Source organism: Danio rerio, chromosome 13 (genome assembly GCF_049306965.1).
Source record: "Danio rerio strain Tuebingen ecotype United States chromosome 13, GRCz12tu, whole genome shotgun sequence".
In the NCBI taxonomy this organism is placed as follows: domain Eukaryota; kingdom Metazoa; phylum Chordata; class Actinopteri; order Cypriniformes; family Danionidae; genus Danio; species Danio rerio.
In genome coordinates this window covers 15,376,335-15,394,177 of record NC_133188.1, presented here as the reverse complement: position 1 = coordinate 15,394,177, position 17,843 = coordinate 15,376,335, and the positions used below count along the sequence as shown (strand labels likewise).

Here is a 17,843-nt window from a genome sequence, read left to right as displayed (position 1 = left end):
CTGGCACGGATCTGGCACAACCCTTCCTAAATGACCCAATTCGTCCAAAGCGATGCCACTTTTTTCGTCTGTACCAACGTATTACTGTCGTCGTTTAGTCTTTAACCAAAGCCTGTTGGTTATAACGAGGACTCGCTGACCTGTTTACGCAGTAATCTATTAACTTGGTGACTGCATGGTTTCCAGAGCTGCACTTAGATAAGATCTGAATGGGCCTCCTGCACCTGTTTCCAACCACTCACCCGGTCAGTGCTCGGCTCTACGAGACGACATTACGAGGTTTACACGACACAGCGGGTAAATAATTGAAACTATTTCGTCTCAAGGGTTTGATATAAGTTTCATGCTGACATTTGCGGGGAAAGCTTTAAGCTAAATGCCTCACAAACCTCAGCCTCGCTATTAATTTACAGGCCGATATTTATCTTGAGGGGCTGTTCAGCGACCGTTTCATCTTGTGTTTTTAGAGGTAATGATTAGGCTAAATGTTTGACAGGCTCGTTAACTCCAGTGCGCATTAGAAAATCATTACAGTTGGCAGAACAACATGTTGAGCGCCTATTTAGAAAGCAAAAACCCGTGAATTTCGCACAGTCATGCTTTAAGACGGACCCTTTTACACCAAGGAATAAACTAGACGGCGCCTCGCTTTTTTATTCGAAGGCTATTAGCCGTTGAGCCAAATTAATAGATTAAGTAAATTTTTCGTTGCATTTACGACGTAATGAAAATGTATTTATACATAACTCTGCGTAATGTACATGCCTAATAATAAAGCAGTTAGATTTTAGCTTTTCAATTAGCTTTTGTACCTCAAACTAATGTTCAGCTTAAACTTTCGTAAATATTATCCATTATTAATTTTAAAATCATTGTTATTGTTTTCAAACAATAGTCTCGACAGACTGTTATCAGTTTTATCCATTAAATTAACACCAAATTATGCTTAGTTAAATTGTAAACCTAATGTACATGCCTAATATTGTCAATAAAGCAGTTAGATTTTAGCTTTTCAATTAGCTTTTGTACCTCAAACTAATGTTCAGATTAAACTTTCGTAAATATTATCCATTATTAATTTTAAAATCAATGTTATTGTTTTCAAACAATAGTCTCGACAGACTGTTATCAGTTTTATCCATTAAATTAACACCAAATTATGCTTAGTTAAATTGTAAACCTAATGTACATGCCTAATATTGTCAATAAAGCAGTTAGATTTTAGCTTTTCAATTAGCTTTTGTACCTCAAACTAATGTTCAGCTTAAACTTTCGTAAATATAGTCCATTATTAATTTTAAAATCAATGTTATTGTTTTCAAACAATAGTCTAGACAGACTGTTATCAGTTCTTAGCCATTAAATTAACAACAAATTATGCTTAGTTAAATTGTAAACCTTAAAGTTAAAGTTATAAACCTTTTATCATTTGTCAAAAAACCTGATTATTGAACAACTGAATTTAAGCTGGCAGTACATATTATCAGATTTTTTTTAGACTGTGCTGAACCATTCTAACAGGTTCATTGTATTGCACAAAAAGAGCAGTGAATCATTATTTGCATTATTTGAAACTATTTTAATTCACATTTCCCCATGCACATCAATAATAAGATATGTATGGTAATGCAGGCATTCTGAAAACATTTTCATTGATCTTCACTTTGCCATACATGCACCTAAAGGTTCAGAAGTGAGAGAGAGGGGGAGAGAGAGACTCTCAATGTTTCCGTCTGCCACTCTTCTCTCTTGTTCCATAATTAAGTGCTCAAGGAATCTGTAATGAATGCTAATGGGGCAACCAGCCATCTGCACAAACACAGAATTAAAAACTACCATGCTGAGAGAGAGAGAGAGAGAGAGAGAGAGAGAGAGAGAGAGAGAGAGAGAGAGAGAGAGAGAGAGAGAAATACGAGGACGGGAGGCAGATTTAAACCTTTCTCTAAAAGAAATAAGGATGCATGCACAAATTGAGCTTTTTCTTGATTTGTTAACTATTTTCAGATAAAATAAGACTTGTCCAAGAACCAATTCACTTAACCATTCGATCATTCATCCACAGACTCTACGGTCTACCCAATTCACCTGTACCACATGTCTTTAGACTGTGGGGGAAACCGGAGCACCCGGAGGAAACCTACGCGAAGGCAAACTCCATACACAAACGCCAACTGAGCCGCGGTTCGAACCAGCGACCCAGTGACCTTCTTGTTGTGAGGCGACAGTACTGCGCCACTGCCTTCACTTAACCATAGAATATAAAAGCTTGATTAGATTTTTGATATGCAACTCATTCAAAGCATGGGCTTCTTACATACTTTTTTAAAAACAATTAGACAGTGTTCAGCATAATTGAGTACAGCCCATTGTGAAAATTAATATTTTCCAAATTTTTCATTGAATATAGGTAGGTAATATATATTTTTGTGCACTTAAACAAAGCAGATTTATTAAACAGATATATTTACTAAAATAATATTTTAGTCGGACATCTTAAGAAATAGAAAGATAATACATTTAATTTACAAGCTACAAAATTTGTACAATATTTTTTATATATTTTAGTTTAGTTTAGTTGGTGAATATTTTTCTCTAACACATTTGGGTGTACTTATTTTTGGACCATTATCATAAAGCATTTTGTTAGATTGGCTTTAGATTTGCCTCAGTATTGACTAATCTCATGTGTTTGTGTATAATATAATATAAAACAATATAATATATTGTGTATAATATTATATATTATTGTACAAAAATACTTATTATGTATTTTTTTTAATTGATATTATAGCCTATTACAATTAAATGTATGTTGTTTTAATGTAAACATTTCAGATTTATGTATGCACTTTTAATATACATTAACCATTTTACTGCCTGCTCTACCGAACGGTTGACCATATTTTGATTGTTTTAAATAATGACTGTTAAAGTCATTCAAAGTACGGTGTACACACACAGCATTGCTGGTCTAGTGTTCAAAATTAATAATAATAATAATAATAATAATAATAATAATAATAATAATAATATTAATTTTCCGATTTTCATAGTATATGTATTAATTCTGGCACTTTTTCCAAAAACCGACATATCTACCGTTTAGTAGAGGCTGATATTTAAAAAAAATTATGACATGTGTTGAAAAATGCATTGAGTGTGTAAACTAGCGACATTAGGAGTTATGAAATCAAAAAAAAAAAAAAAAAAACATTATTGATGGGGCAGTTAAAGGGTTATTACATAAAAATATTTATAAATATTTATGTAACTGCATTCTGTTACAATGTTAATACTATTAGGTTCATCATACATTACATTTGTATAGCAAGCTGTCATGCCTCGTCTGTCATTCTGTTTAGACATCTTTCTGTTTTAACAGACTAAAATGACTGCAATGATAGCTTAAAGCAAACGAGCTTCAGAATGTAGTTTCACTTTTTCATTAAAAAAGCCAGTTGACATTTTTTCACGCAGAAATGTCTCTCCTGTCCTGCTGTCCGCTGCTCCCATCTAGTGGTGATACAATTAAACTGGATTTAAACTGTTTTGTAGAGGCATATTATGGACATATTAATAGGACGTAGCCATTGTTTTTTCTTTATTTAGGACAAAAGTGGTTATTTAGGAGACTATAAAAGTGTGTAATTTAGTAACCTAACCTGCTTGCTTCATTATATAACCTCAACGTGTTGCAATAGTCATTTTACATTCAAGGATTATATTTATTTCAAATGTATTTCTTCGTGTAGCATCAGAAGGCAAATGCAATGTAATTATACACTTGCTGCTGTTAAAATACTTACTTGCAGGCCAGTCTTAAAGTGCACATTGCCAAATTAAAAGCATTTAAACCTTTATTATTATTATTATTATTATTATTATTATTTTAATAATATTATTATATTGTTATTATGTTTATTATTATTTTACGTTTTATTTTATTAATATTATTATTATATTATATTTATTATTATTATTATTATTACTGTTATTATATTATTACAAGTTTTACTTTATTATATTTATTATTATTACAAGTTTTATTATTATTGTTATTATGTTATCATTATTATTATTATACGTTTTATTTTATTACTATTATCATTATATAATATTATCATTATATTTATTATTATTACAAGTTTTATTTTATGATTATATTATTATTATTTTTGATTATATTTTAATTATATTTTTATGTTTACAAGTTTTAATTTATTATTATTATTATTATTATTATTATTATTATTATTATTATCATTATATTTATTATTATAACAAATTATATGTTTATTATTATTATTATTTATTATTAATAATATTATTATTATTATTATTATATTACTATTATTATTTATTGTTGTTGTTATTAAGTTTTATTTTATTATTATTTATCATTTTGTAATAAAACACCTTTTGATTGCTGAAGATGAACACATTCACTGGATTTGTTGTAAAATAGATTTTATTGTGTGAAGTTCATATTTTGACCTTGCATTTTTAGGGTGTACTGACAAGAATAAATAACAAATAAATACATAAAATAAATTATAAATACATTCAAAGTTAAACAAATATTGTCATTAAACAAATAGTCATTTTTGATCACTATCCCGTATGTAGTTTCAATATGGAAAAAAGGACGCATATAAATATATGCAAAATCCATTGAGATACAAGTTCATATTTGGATTTCACATATAATGTCAAATATCCAAAATCAAATATGAACTTGCATCTTATATATTTAATTAGCATATATTGCCATATATCCGTATATTTCAGTGTAGGTTGAGAAAGTGTTTAGGAGAATCTAGCGAGTGCCGTTGGTCTTAGTCTTGGTGTGGTAAGCCGAAGTCTGAATACCTATGTAAGAATTTAAAACAGGGCAGTAAGATACAGCTGATGCTTTCAAATGAGTAAAGTGAAAGACAGATGTTATAATGAAACAAAAACCTACCTAATGTTTCTAATTTTTGATAGAGGTTCTGGATGAAGTTGAGGAAGTGTTTAGGAGACACTGGTTTGTGCAGTTGGCTTGTGTCTTCACTTGGGTGATTCTGTAAGAAGAAAAAACTCAAACTCAGTTCTTGAATAGCCTCAACTCAGCACAGTTAAGCTTTAACCTTAATTAACACACACCTGATCAAACTAATTGAATCAAGGCTTGTTTGAAACCTACAGGTGTATTGAAGCAAGTTTGGAACTAAACTCTGAGGAGTTTGACACCTCTGCTTTAGACTATAGGGCGTTTCAGACTGATACCGTATAAGCCAGCTTTATAAAACAGAGCGATTCATGGATAGTTGCATTCATGGCAAGATGCATTAGTAAAATGTTAGGACTAGATTACTATCTGCCAGCAGCCAATCGTTTGCTTTATATTTACGTGATTTCGATGTTACTGGAACCCTGCACATTTTATAAATGTTGTTTCAGCATTTTAGAACAAAAAAGTGTATAAAAATGACAGAAAGTTGAGAAATGGTTCATTATAAACCATTATACACTGAAGAATATTGATAAATTAATAGTTTTCTGTATTTGGTGATGTTTTTCCTTCATTTATTTATGCTTTTAAATTGCATTATGGGACCTTGATCTATCTTTTTATCCATCATAAGTTTGATGTTTGAGAAGTTAGAAAGCTTCTTTTTTTATTGACATTTTAATAGTTTGAAATGATACATTGTCTGGGTTGTAAATTATGGCGATACAACCTGGTAATAACATCACAGCCTCAGAAAACAATATAATTTTTTTTTATGTTACAGACTTAAGTCTATACATAATTTTATCTTATACAATATATTGTTTCAAACTACTAAAAAGTCGCTAAAAATCACTGTCAAACTCAGTTGAATTATCAACATCAAATGTCAACAGAGCAGAGATGAAGGTCCCATAATGCATTTAATATTCATAAATAAATGAAAAAAGCCTTGTTAATCACAAAATTACAGAAACTGTTGATTAAATGATATTATGTTAACAGTGTAGTCCTTGCAATGATAATGCAGGGTTGACTTTTTAAGGTTTGAAAAGCCCTTTTCAAGATTATACTTACATTCAACCAAACATGTGACTGGTAAAATTACCTAACATTTGAATTTGTCCATATTTGACTTAGAATAATCCAGCATTTGTTAGATTGCAAAATCAGGTCAAATATGTGCAACTACTTAAAACACAACCCAGCATGTTTTTAGAGTCAACTTCTTGCATATTAGTACCTAAAAAGAATACCTTTACTAAAAGTACCTAAAAAGAATATCAAAAGTATATATTATAAGTAGATAAGATATAATATAATATTTACCACTACACTCTAAACAATTCTGGGTTGTTGTATGTCAAACATGGACAAACCTTTTGGGTTATTTTTGTCAATTAAACTTAAATGACTCTTTTTTTACATGATGGTTGGGTTTATCCAAATTTAACCCGATGTTGTGTTACAACAACCCAGCATTTTTTAGAGTGCACAGTGACAACTTTTTACCTTTATTTTCAAGAGTGAAAGGAAAACTCATAAGAAAAAAAAACCATACAGTCTATAAATTGTATGATAAAAGCTATGGCTTTTTTTTTTTATTTGGAATAATTTCCAGTGTTACATACCTTTAAATAGTACTTTAGCCATTTGATGATGGGTTCAATAAGATCTGGATCAGTGAAGAGAGAATTGAGGCCCTTTTCAATGCAGGCCAAAGCAGTGTTGTTCTGTGAAATGTAAACACAACTGAGGATATTGATGCATTAAATAAAGCAAAATGCATATACGATTTACAATATTTCCTAATCTTTTTTTTAATCTGAATAAAGTTCATTTGTTTTAGTTTGGCTGGAATAAAAGCAGTTTTTAAATAATAATAGAAAAACATTAAGGCCAATATTATTAGCCCCCTAAAAATATAGATATATTTTTTCGATTGTCTACAGCAATGGTTCTCAAAGTAGGGGTCGTGAGACAATAAGGGACCCCCACTTGGTGACTGGTATTTTCCAAAAATCTTATATATGTTATTAAACTATTAGAATTACCATATTTTATCCATAACATGCAGAACATAAAAAAACAGTTTTTAACTTATTATATATTTAATATATACTAAATTTTTTAATAAAGAGCCTTTATCTTTTTTTCCACTGGATTGCGACCCTTGGGGTTGTTTTGCAAGATTAATGTCACAGCAATAGCGTTAGTTGCAGCAGATTGATTTTACGGCACAATAGTAAACTTTGACACCTTTACAGCACTCACATGCATTAAAAATAAAGCTCATGACTGAACATGTCATCAAAACTATTCCAAGAATAGTCTTGTGCTGTAAACATTGTGCCCACCATTCTCATTAAGTGAGGTTGAAATTAAATGAAACAAATGAATACTAATTATTAAAAAAAGAGAAGGTTGTTAGACTGCTGTACATTTTTGTGTTGTCAATATGCTCATGTTTATTTAGTTCCTACAGGTGTATGTGCACCATTGTGTGCAGTATTTGTATGTTTATAATCACCTCCGAGCATTGTTGTTGTTTAGCAGGAGTTGTTATTTTTGGGGTCGTGGGCTGAAAAGTTTGAAAACCCCTGGTCTACAGAACAAAGCCCAGTTGTCAAATGACTTTGCCCAATTAACCTAACATAACTTAATTAAGTTAGGCCTTTAATTGCCTTTTAAGCTCAATACTATAATATCTTGCCAAATAACTAGAAGCATATTATGTTCTTTCATCATGGCAAGACAAAATAAATTAGTTATTCTTAATTTCTTATAAATGTATTAAATAATTAGTTGTTAAAACTATTAATCTTCTCTGTAAACAGCACTCTGGAATTTAAATTCTATTATTTTTGACTTCAACTGTACATATAAAAAAGTAAACAAGCTATTGTTGACTGTTAAATAAGCATCTAAATATCCAAATAAGCATCTAAATATACAAATAAGACCTGTAAATAAGCATCTCTTACCTTACATTCTTCAAACTGGACACATTTGCATTGAGAGAGAGTTTCCTGAAGAGAAAAAAAGCCTGCTGTTAAAACATTATCAAAAGTGACTTCTTGTCTAAACTATTGTCAGTCAAAGGCAAAACCATTTTGAGTCTAGCTGCAGGATGAGAAAAAAACAAACTGCTGAGTCAACTCAAAACCAGATTTCTATTAGTGACAAAAGGATTTGAACTGTTTGTACTGATGGAACTCTCGTGCAAGCGAAAGGAAGTCAGTGCAATGCTGAGATATGATACTATCTTATGCTATTTAGATAAGCATTAGTCTGTGGTTCAACAGCTTGTGTGAATGTATGAGACCCAGTGTATTAATCAGACTACATGTTTTAGGTTGTACACATTGGAGCCTATATAGCTTTCACCGAATCAAAAACAATTCTTAAGTACTGACCTCTACTTTAGTGCAGTCCTCCGGACAGTCCTATAAATTTAAGAGAGAGAATGTCAGATAATCATTCATAATTGTGATTTTTAAACGTCTTCAAAGACTCCTTTGGCAAATGAAATGTTGTACTTACCAAAAGTGTTCTGCCGTCCTTCAGTTTTACCGAATTTACTAATTCTTTGAAGTCTATCTCAAACTCCGAGATCTGAGTAGAAACACCAATGGCCAGCAGCAAAACAAAGCATATTTTAGTATTCATTGCTCCACTTTTTCTAGTTGTTGTGAACAAGTTGTAAATTGTTCTGATTGATGCGATTTCTGCTGTTCATGAAGCTTTTAAACTCCTAAAAAATATTTGGAAATTCCTGTACTGTCACAATTTATCTTCGAAAATCTCTTTGTTCGCTCATTCCTTCCACACTGGTTTTGGATTTTTGGGTATACATGAAATGAAAGGTTAAGGTGAAATTTTATCTCTCAAAAGGGGCTTTTGAACTCATTCACATCATACCCGTCACAGCTTTTCTCTAAGAATGGCTTGTGAACACTTTAATCTTAAAAACAACTTTAATCTTACTAAACAACTGAATTAGAATGCAGTTAATGCTTTCTAGCTTTTTAGATGCTTTTTTTGTAATACTTAACCCTGAGGTGATTTATGCAGCTGTCAAAAATGGCAAGCCAGATGAATGTTATCTATTCATGTCATGTCAGTTTTGTGTTTTCACTGCTGAATAACAAGTTCTGTAGAGTTAAATCAGAACAATCACACAATTTAAAAAAAGAAAAATCCACAACCTGTAATCAACAAATATTTTCATTCAAGGTGTTTAATGTACACTTGAAGAGAATTGCAAAATGAGCAATTGCTCAAATATTGACCAGCCAAAGACAGAAACTCCAAAACTCCAGTCACACACTGTAAACGACGCAGGGCTCCATACAATTCATTCATGCTGTCTCAACACAGAGCAATTGAATTAACTTAGCACATATATGTGTTTGGAACATAAAAAAATTAAGTTGTCCCCCAAAATCTCAAAAATTGTGTTATTTAAACTCATTTTAAATAAGTAGTTTGAATAAGCACCAAAGTAATTGTTTGAGTGCACAGACAATTAACCTTACTCTCTTCTATCTACAGAGTAATTTACAAACTCCAGGCGGATATGTTTACACTCATTCATTCATTTTCCTTCGGCTTAGTCTATTATTTATCATGGGTCAACACAGTGGAATGAACCTCCAACTATTTCAGCATGTTTTACACAGCGTTTTCCAGTTGCAACCCAGTACTGGGAAACACCAATACACTTGCACTCATACACTTTGGTCAATTTTGCTTACCCACTTCACTTATACTACATGTCTTTGTACTGTGGGGGAAAACGGAGCACCCAGAGGAAACTCATGTGAGAGAACACAGAGAGAACATGCAAGCTCCACACAGAAACAACAATTGGCTCAGCCGGTACTCGAACCAGCGACCTTCTTGCTGTGAGGCGTTTAAATAGATTCAGGTTATTACCAGACAATAAAGCCATCTTTCACTATAATGTGATGGCATGATATCCACCAATGAGACCAGCCACCTCTGAGTATTAGAAATCTTTGCAATGTTGAATCTGCATACGTGGCCCAGTTCCCACACATATGTGCAAATAAGATGGCGGCATTCAGTCACTTTTAATAGTTTTGTGCTTCAGCACTTTAAAATAGCTATTACATTCAATTTTGTGGATTTTATTTTTGTGGTTATATTTGTGACTATGTTTTTTTTTAGCACTGTGGTTCTGTTAGACACAACATTTCATTCCACTTTACATCCACACATGTAGCAGAATGACGCTCAACTTTACTGATCTGTCTCAAACAATATAAATGTTTTGTGTCCAGATGTCAATATGTCTATAAGTTTTATGGTTGTGGCAATTTGTTTTGATTTGATTTGTTTTGATTTGATTATGGTTATGGCAATTTCCTGGCCACTGAGAACAGTAATGATTTCTGTCTCTCATGTCTGAGTGTCCATCATACTAAGACTGTCATGTGGTCTAATAAAGGGCAAGTGCAAATCTAAGATTATTAATCACAACATCATCAGTACATGAAGTATACTGTAAAATCCAAAAAGTCAAGGTAACTAAAACTATTTGAGGAAACTGATTGCAACAAACCATTTGAGTTCAAAAATGAGTACTGTAATCGAAGCCATTTGAGCAAAGTAAAACCCAATAAATGAAGAGACCTCAAACCAACTGAGTACTGTAAAACCCAATAAGTTATGGCAACTCAAATGGTTTGAAGAAACCAATTGCAATAAACCGTTTGAGTGAAGAAACAAATCCATTGAGTTCAAACCTCTTCAAAATGAGTAGAATTAACTACTTGACTACACTAATTTTATTTGACAAAGTTGACTGTTAGGTGTTACAGTGTGAGTGCAAATGAAAATACAGTTTCAAATGTGTGGCTGAAGGCTGAAGATGAAGGTGGTGCAGATTAAGACTGCAACAGGATAGGGAACTCTAATAACATAGGATCCTGAGACACAAGAACGTCCAGAACTCCTGATGAGAGACAGACAGGAACATAAACAACAACAAACTGATCACCAGCTATAGAATAGACAAATTAAAATGCCCATTTTATTTTTCTAAAAGTCTATTCTCAAAGCTATTTTGTGGTGTTGCAAAATACATTGTTTATAGTAAAACCTTTTCATAATTTATATTCATTGTGCTGGCTCATCCTAAACATCCACACCTCAACATCTGTCCATCATCAAAAGTGTCCTCCTGTAGCTCTACCTCCTCAACATCAGCATAAAGCCACACAGCCACACATTTGTGTGTGGAGTTTGCATGTTCTCCCCATGTTGCTGTGGATGTCCTCCGAGTGCTCCAGTTTCCCCCACAGTCCAAAGAAATGTGCTATAGGTGAAATGGATAAACTAAAATGTGTGAATGTGAGAGACTATAAGTGTTTCCTAGTTCTGGGTTGTGACTGGAAGGGCATCCACAGCATAAAACATAAGCCGGACACATGGCGGTTCATTCCACTGTGGTGACCTCTGATAAATAAGCCGAATGAACTAAGCCGAAGGAAAATGAATGGATAATTTGTTAGAAGAGAGCTCCATGTGTGACCTGTATGTGTGTGTTTCTACTGGCAGGGTCTCTACACAGTCTTTATTGCTTTCTAACTGACCATGGGAAAACTTTTGAAAGGTTAATTTATGCATTTGTGTAACACCACTGCCTACGGTGTCTTCATACACAGATAAAGTTTACGTGTATGAGGATGAGTTACTAGATAAGTATGAGTCTTAAATAATATACTTCTGTAAATAAATACTATTTAAATTCACTATTTGCACATTAAATTGCGATAAAACGATTATTTACATTCTTTTCGATTATCTCCAGGATTCATAGGGTTAAAATTACAACAACTGACTGAGGTGAAAAGACCGATGAAAAGATGAAAAACCGCTGTCACAGATAACATGTGATGTCCCTTAAGCATTTCTGGTACTTTTGAACATTTTTACTACCCCTGTGACTTTTTACTCGCAGAGAGTTCTACAAAAGAATTTTAGAGCTTGATTTTTTAAAATATAAAAATAGCAGGGTGGCTCAGGGGTTAGAAGGTAGAAGAAGGTTGCTGGTTCGAGTCCCGACTGGGCCAGTTGGCATTTCTGTGTGGAGTTTGCATGTTCTCCCTGTGTTCGCGTGGGTTTCCTCTGGGTGCTCCCCCACAGTCCAAAGGGATGCACTATAAGTGAATCAGATGATTTAAATTGGCTGTAGTGTATGAGCATGTTTGAATGTGAGTGTATGGGTGTTTCCCAGTACTGGTTTGTGAATGGAAGGGCATCCGCTATGTAAAATATGTGCCGAAATAGTTGGTGGTTAAAAATGAATGAATGAATAAAATGGCAATGATTTTGAGCTATATTCTATTACTTAATGTGGTCTAGACAAAAAATATCGTCATATATCTTGGCTTTCCGAAACTTTAAGAACCCTGGCTGTTAAAGAAAAATTACAGAAATTTAAAGGAATTAATTAAAAATGAAATTAAATTTCAGTTTATATCTTTATCAAATATTTTATTTTATTTACAGATTATTTTGTTTAATTTACAATTTATTAAGGCAACCTTAGGCCACGTTCAAACTTTTGGTGGGGCATCAACCCACTAATATATATCAATATATATAATATATATCAAACCACTAATTTATATTTTATCAGAGGTGAAAATCCATCCACCAATGGCTACCTGGAGCTGGGGGGAAGAGAGATGTGTAGCTGCAGACCTTCAGAGAGGGTAAACAAGAGGAGGAAACGGATGAAGATGAAGTGGTGGAGCGGCTGAATTTTCGACAGACAACAAAGGGAGCCTGAGGTGTCAGTTTCTGGATTAATCCTCCTCTATATGTATACATTAAGACCAAACAATATGGCTAAATCTAAGGATTAATTGATTTGTGTCAAAAGTACTTTTGAATTGTTTGCCAGCCCAGACGTAATTGTAAACTCCATTATAGGTGTATTTCTGTCTGTTTCCATCATGCCATCCCTGTAGATATTTGTTATTAGATAAATTAATTTATCGATTTCCATTATTTGATGGAAACTAAAGATAAATGGAAAGTTCCTCTAGAGTCGTCAGGGTTTTCTTTTGCTTCCCATTATTATTCAGAGCCTCGTAGGAGATACGGACAGGTTATGATTACTCATATGCGTGCGGTTTGTTTAGATGCACAAGCTAGATAGATAATAGTTCTGTTTGTATTATGGCATCACGGAGTCACTGGTTGCAGATAACAGGGTTTCCTTTTCTGCAAGAAAACAGTCTGGTTTGTTCTCTTTTTCTTTGAAATCAGGGGAACCCCAGAGTTGGCATTTGTGAACTTGAAGTAGTGTTTTCTCTGGGATTTCTGTCAATGGTCATAGTAGAGGGATGCCCTTTGCTATGACATTTCCATGTAGTGACGGGGCAAATCAAGTTTACTACCCCTCTGATAGATCTGAGCAACATATTAGATTGTAGAGATTGTAGAGTTCAATTGCAGTCAGAGATCAGTACACTGAATGAAATTAAAAAAAGAGTGAATATGTTATAGGTAATTTTGTCTAAACAATTTGTTGTTTTATTGAAGATACTGGTCATACATGTGATCGGAAAACTTAATTAAAACTTTTTTTTGCTAGTAAATTTCACAACTAAGAATTACAATATTGTTGCACATATACTACAAATACTGAAAGTGTGAAAGATTAGTGTTTTCTAATCTTTGTTATATAAAAAAATGCGGGTTCCACACCATCCATGTTATGACACCAGAACTGAGTTAACTTAGAAAATTTAAGTGGGTAGAACACAAAACTTTCTTTCAGGTCATTTTAAATAAGTAGTTTGAACAAGCAAAGAAAATATACAATTTGAGTGCATATACATATACAGAGTTAAATCAGAACAAATTTATGGTCCCCCAAAAATTCAAAAATCGTCAATAGACTGTAAACCGAGAAAATATTTGTTTAATGTGAGATTTATTGAACCCCTTAACTGTCATTCCCCATTGTAAACACAGAATTGCTCAGATTATAAAAAAGGGTTCCACAAAAACCTTCATTTTGTCTCAGCAAATACCAATTAAGCTAACTTTTTTTTTTAATTTGTGCATTGAACATAAAACAATTAAGCTGTTTCCCCCCAAAAAACTTGTGAAGAATTGTGTTGATTCAACTCATATTAAATAAGTATTTTGAACAAGCATAAAAAGTTTTTGAGTGAATAAAAAAAATTCTACTGCTTTGAACTTTTTATTTAAAATTAGCTGAAATTACACAATTCTTGATTTTTTTGGGACAACTTAATTGTTTTATGTCCACTTTTTAATCCACTTTAATTTCTTAAGTTAACTTAATTGATTTGTGTTGGACAACATGAATGAATTGTGTGGAACCTTGCATTTTTACAGCGCCCTTTCAACTGTAAAGTTTGTAATTCATGAATGAGTTGGAATTCAGACTAGGTTGGTTTCTCTATATACTTAGCAGATTAAGACTGAAAGGAAAAAAAGTGTAAATAGTATAGGTATAGTATAGTTATAACAAAACAGTTATAGTAGCTAGTTTTGTTTTTAGGTTGCTTAAACTTAAATTTGGATAAAAAAGGGTTGTAAGAATTAATTTGAAACTTTTACACTTTCAGAGAATATCTAATGTATGATGCTTATTAAAATATATGATGGCAAAAACTGCTAAAAAGATGATTATTTGATTTTTTTATTATGGTGAATATGAATTAATGTCTATTAATATATACTGTATATAATTTGATATTTATTAAATACAGTACTACATTGTAACTACTTTTTAAAAACACAAATTTCCCTAAGAAATAGATCTTACACAACTGAGAAAAAAACTAAATCCATAAATAAACATTTACTCATTTACTCACTCTTGAGTGGTTCCGAACCTTTATAACTTTTTTTGTAGTCTGTTAAATACTACAGAAGGTATTTTGATGAAAGATGAAAACATATAACCATTACCTTTCATAATCAATAATAACAGGTTTCCAGCTTTCCTAAAAGCATTTATTTTTGTTTTCAACAGAGGAAAGTAAAGTCAAAAAGGTTTGGAACAAGTAAATGGTGAGTAAATGATTACATAACTTTAAGTTTTGGGTGAACTCTCTTTAATTATTTATTTCTAATATTTTATTATGTGCATATTCATGCTGCCATGTGGAGCCCCTGTGTGGCTGGAGGCCTCTGAACATTGTGAACAGCAAAGCAGTAGTTTTTTGTTAACACTCCAGAAATGATAAGACTGTGACTTTGTGTGTCCTTAGCTGTCACACTATACTACGTTTACTGTTTCACATCTGTTTGAATAATTTTATAATTAGATAAACATTTTGGAAACTAAAATTGCAATTGTTATTTATTTTTTATTTTCTTTTAGCTGTTAGTAAGATCAAGAAACCAATAAAACCACTATAAAGGAACTATGATGTTAGAACATTATTTCCTCCTTTCTTCTGTTTTTTTTAATTTAATGACTAAAATGGTCACGTTTCCTTTTCTTCTACTGTTTCATGTGTGCCTGATTTATATACATTTCAGTCTTTATTTAGTCTAGACTTTTTAATGTGCTTTATATACGCTTACTTATAAATGCCAACATTAATGAGGAGTTATAGAGAAGGGTCCCTCTCGGGAACTCAACGCTGTGTCTCTGTTAGAAGACACAATGGGATACCATCCCTCTCACAAAAATGGAGGAGCATTTGGTGCGCCATTTGCTACCTCAGGCATCGTCGGCGAAGACCCCCGCCTTGACATCAAAACCAATAAAAGCAACATCAATGTTAGTCGGCAAGGCATATGCGGCAGCAGGCCAGTCTGTTGGGTGTCTGCACACTATTGCAGGCATACCAGGCTGATCTGCTGAAGGAAGCCCTAGACAATGGCCGGGCGGGGCCTAATACAGGGCAGAGAAATACTTCGGCCCTCAGACCTGTCTCTCCGTGCCACTAAAGAAGTGGCTAGATCCTTAGCCACTTCTCTATGACGGCCAGCTCTATGACTGCCATGGTGGTAACGGAGAGACATTTATGGCTTAATCAAGCGGACATCAAGGAGGAAGACAAACGCGTATTCCTTGATGCTCCCATTTCGCCTGCGGGTTTGTTTGGCGACTCTGTGGATAGAGGACTATCGTTGTGATATGGCCTGGGCCTCAGAAGAAGTCCTAGCAATAGGACTTCTTCGGGCAGCCCTCAACGAGGAGCAAAGGCCACCTCCTCATTGGCCACATGGGGGTCTATCCACCAACCCTCCCACCGTTGGTGCCTCAGGGCGTGGAGACCCCCGGCGTTATCCACAAACGCTTCATTCCAAAAGTGGTGGCGTTAGTGGACTCGCCCCCTCTACAAAGGCTCCAAGACCACTTAATTTAGGGGCCTCCTGTGGTGAGTTCACCTCAGTGGCCAGAGTTAACTACTCAGGGGAAAATAGACACCTCTCGAGAGGCTGGTACCCCTGCGGAATTTTATGGCAGAGTGGAAATGTCTGCTGAATGTTTTGCAGTGGGTCCTGCTTACCATACAGAGGGGCTACAGAATTCAGTTTGCTTCACGCCCCTCTCATTTCAACGGAGTGCTCCATACCCTAGTAAAGCCGGAGTAGGCTCTAGTGATGGAACAAGAAGTAGACTCTCTTCTGAGGAAGAGAGCCATAGAACAGATCCCTTCTCTAGACATTGAGTCAGGGTTTTACAGCCATTACTTCATTGTTCCAAAGAAGGATGGAGGGCTGCATCCGATAGTAGATCTAAGACAGCTAAATCCCTCAGTACAAACACTGAAGTTCAAAATGTTGACAATCAGCACCATCATGTCACACATACAGTCCGAGGACTGGTTTGTCACGATAGATCTGAAGGACACATACTTCCACATATCTATCCTTCCAAATCACGGGACGTTCCAGGAATTCACTTCGGGGGCAAGGCTTATCAGTACAGGGTTTTTCCGTTCAGCCTAGCACTCTCACCCTGCACATTTACCAAAGTCGTTGACGCGGCTTTGGCTCCGCTGCGGCTACAAAGGATTCAAATTCTCAATTACCTTGACGATTGGCTCATTCTAGCTCGATCGAGGGAGTTAGGGGTTCAACATCGAGGTGTTGTTCTTGCTCACATAGAGAAATTAGGGTTGTGGCTAAATCAAATGAAAAGTGTGCTTGTGCCAGCTCAGACGACAACTTTTTTAGGTGTGCTATGGGACTCCACGACAATGTTTGTGTGTCTGTCCCCTACCGGAATCAAGTCAATTCAGGCAGCCGCAAAGAGAATCAGGCTGGGCCAAGCCATCCCTATCAAACAGTTGCAGAAGCTGTTGGGTCTGCTAGCAGCAGCTTCCAACATAATTTCATTGGGTCTGCTACACATAAGACCATTACATTGGTGGCTCAAAACCAGTGGGTTTTCCTCAAGGGGTAATCAGTTCCGCACAATCAAAGCAACACGGCGTTGCCTACGAGCTTTATTAATATGGAAAATATTTCTGTTTTCGGTTTCTGTCGCAAGGCCCTACACTGGGAGTAGTATCTCAGCGCCTGACTCTGACATCAGATGCCTCACGCAAGGGCTGGGGAGCCTTCCCACATCGAGAAAGTGGAGAGACCATCATCTCCACATACATATCAACTGCTTGGAGATGTTAGCAGTGTTTTAGGTTCTGAGACACTTCTTCTCTCAAGTGAGAGGTCACCATGTGTTAGTGTAGACAGACAACACATCTCTTACATCAAGGGGGTCTGAATTTGCGCCCTTTGTGCAGGTTGGTGAAGCAGATCCTTTTGTGGGCTCAGGGGAGGTTGCTCTCTCTGAAGGCAGCTTTCATCCCAGGCT

General features: G+C 34.3%; 1 long non-coding RNA gene across 1 annotated transcript; it reads right to left on the bottom strand.

The window, feature by feature from the left end:
- Window positions 1-4,456: 4,456 nt before the first annotated feature.
- Window positions 4,457-8,083, bottom strand: LOC137487336 (uncharacterized). The gene is made up of 4 exons (XR_011005855.2): window positions 7,978-8,083; window positions 6,625-6,726; window positions 4,964-5,063; window positions 4,457-4,869 (listed from the first exon to the last, which is right to left on the bottom strand). It is a non-coding gene; the product is annotated as an uncharacterized lncRNA (long non-coding RNA).
- Between the last annotated feature and the right edge of the window lie 9,760 nt (window positions 8,084-17,843).